The following is a 2,500-nucleotide window of genomic DNA, read 5'->3' as shown; positions in this document are numbered from 1 at the left end:
ATTAGGACTTCATTCCAGATATAAATTCTATTAGCACTTCATCCCAGATTTTGGAAGTTAATTCCTTTGGGTTAATTTTATTTGGACATTCCAGACATGAATTCTATTGAGGTTTCATTTTAGATATTAACTTCTATCAGGACTTCATCCCAGACATTAATTCAATTGAGGCTTAATTTCAGAAATTAATTCTGTTGGGATATCAGTCTGGATATAATTCTATTGGAAGATCATTCCAGATATTAATTCCATTAAGACCTCATTCCAGATATTAATTCCTTTAAGACCTCATTCCAGATATTAATTTCTTTAAGACCTCATTCCAGATATTAATTCCTTTAAGACCTCATTCTAGATATTAATTCCATTAAGACCTCATTCCAGATATTAATTTCTTTAAGACCTCATTCCAGATATTAATTCCTTTAATACCTCATTCTAGATATTAATTCCATTAAGACCTCATTCCAGATATTAATTCCTTTAAGACCTCATTCCAGATATTAATTCCTATAAGACCTCATTCCAGATATTAATTCCTTTAAGACCTCATTCCAGATATTAATTCCTATAAGACCTCATTCTAGATATTAATTCCTTTAAGACCTCATTCCAGATATTAATTCCTTTAAGACCTCATTCCAGATATTAATTCCTATAAGACCTCATTCTAGATATTAATTCCTTTAAGACCTCATTCCAGATATTAATTCCTTTAAGACCTCATTCTAGATATTAATTTCTATAAGACTTCATTCTAGATATTAATTCCTTTAAGACCTCATTCCAGATATTAATTCCTTTAAGACCTCATTCCAGATATTAATTCCTATAAGACCTCATTCTAGATATTAATTCATTTAAGACCTCATTCCAGATATTAATTCCTTTAAGACCTCATTCCAGATATTAATTCCTATAAGACCTCATTCCAGATATTAATTCCTATAAGACCTCATTCTAGATATTAATTCCTATAAGACCTCATTCCAGATATTAATTCCTTTAAGACCTCATTCTAGATATTAATTCCTTTAAGACCTCATTCTAGATATTAATTCCGTTAAGACCTCATTTCAGATATTAATTCCTTTAAAACCTCATTCCAGATATTAATTCCTTTAAGACCTCATTCCAGATATTAATTCCTATAAGACCTCATTCTAGATATTAATTCCTATAAGACCTCATTCCAGATATTAATTCCTTTAAGACCTCATTCCAGATATTAATTCCTTTAAGACCTCATTCCAGATATTAATTCCTATAAGACCTCATTCCAGATATTAATTCCTTTAAGACCTCATTCCAGATATTAATTCCTATAAGACCTCATTCTAGATATTACTTCCTTTAAGACCTCATTCCAGATATTAATTCCTATAAGACCTCATTCTAGATATTAATTCCTTTAAGACCTCATTCTAGATATTAATTCCTTTAAGACCTCATTCCAGATATTAATTCCTTTAAGACCTCATTCCAGATATTAATTCCTATAAGACCTCATTCCAGATATTAATTCCTATAAGACCTCATTCTAGATATTAATTCATTTAAGACCTCATTCCAGATATTGATTCCTTTAAGACCTCATTCCAGATATTAATTCCTTTAAGACCTCATTCTAGATATTAATTTCTATAAGACCTCATTCTAGATATTAATTCCTTTAAGACCTCATTCCAGATATTAATTCCTTTAAGACCTCATTCCAGATATTAATTCCTTTAAGACCTTATTCCAGATTTTAATTCCTATAAGACCTCATTCTAGATATTAATTCCTTTAAGACCTCATTCTAGATATTAATTCCTTTAAGACCTCATTCCAGATATTAATTCCTTTAAGACCTCATTCTAGATATTAATTCCTTTAAGACCTCATTCCAGATATTAATTCCTATAAGACCTCATTCTAGATATTAATTCCTTTAAGACCTCATTCCAGATATTAATTCCTTTAAGACCTCATTCCAGATATTAATTCCTATAAGACCTCATTCTAGATATTAACTCCTTTAAGACCTCATTCCAGATATTAATTCCTTTAAGACCTCATTCTAGATATTAACTCCTTTAAGACCTCATTCTAGATATTAATTCCTTTAAGACCTCATTCCAGATATTAATTCCTATAAGACCTCATTCTAGATATTAATTCCTTTAAGACCTCATTCTAGATATTAATTCCTTTAAGACCTCATTCCAGATATTAATTCCTTTAAGACCTCATTCCAGATATTGATTCCTATAAGACCTCATTCCAGATATTGATTCCTTTAAGACCTCATTCTAGATATTAATTCCTATAAGACCTCATGCTACATATTAATTTCTATAAGACCTCATTCTAGATATTAATTCCTTTAAGACCTCATTCCAGATATTAATTCCTTTAAGACCTCATTCCAGATATTAATTCCTATAAGACCTCATTCTAGATATTAACTCCTTTAAGACCTCATTCCAGATATTAATTCCTTTAAGACCTCATTCTA

General features: G+C 29.7%; 1 protein-coding gene across 3 annotated transcripts in view; it reads right to left on the bottom strand.

The window, feature by feature from the left end:
• si:ch211-234p6.5 overlaps window positions 1-2,500 on the bottom strand; it is a 52,907-nt gene that overhangs the window by 11,388 nt on the left and 39,019 nt on the right. The window lies entirely within an intron of this gene.

This window comes from Pygocentrus nattereri, chromosome 3 (genome assembly GCF_015220715.1).
Source record: "Pygocentrus nattereri isolate fPygNat1 chromosome 3, fPygNat1.pri, whole genome shotgun sequence".
Classification (NCBI taxonomy): domain Eukaryota; kingdom Metazoa; phylum Chordata; class Actinopteri; order Characiformes; family Serrasalmidae; genus Pygocentrus; species Pygocentrus nattereri.
The sequence above is the reverse complement of the archived record's forward strand: the minus strand, read 5'-3'. Positions and strand labels throughout refer to the sequence as shown.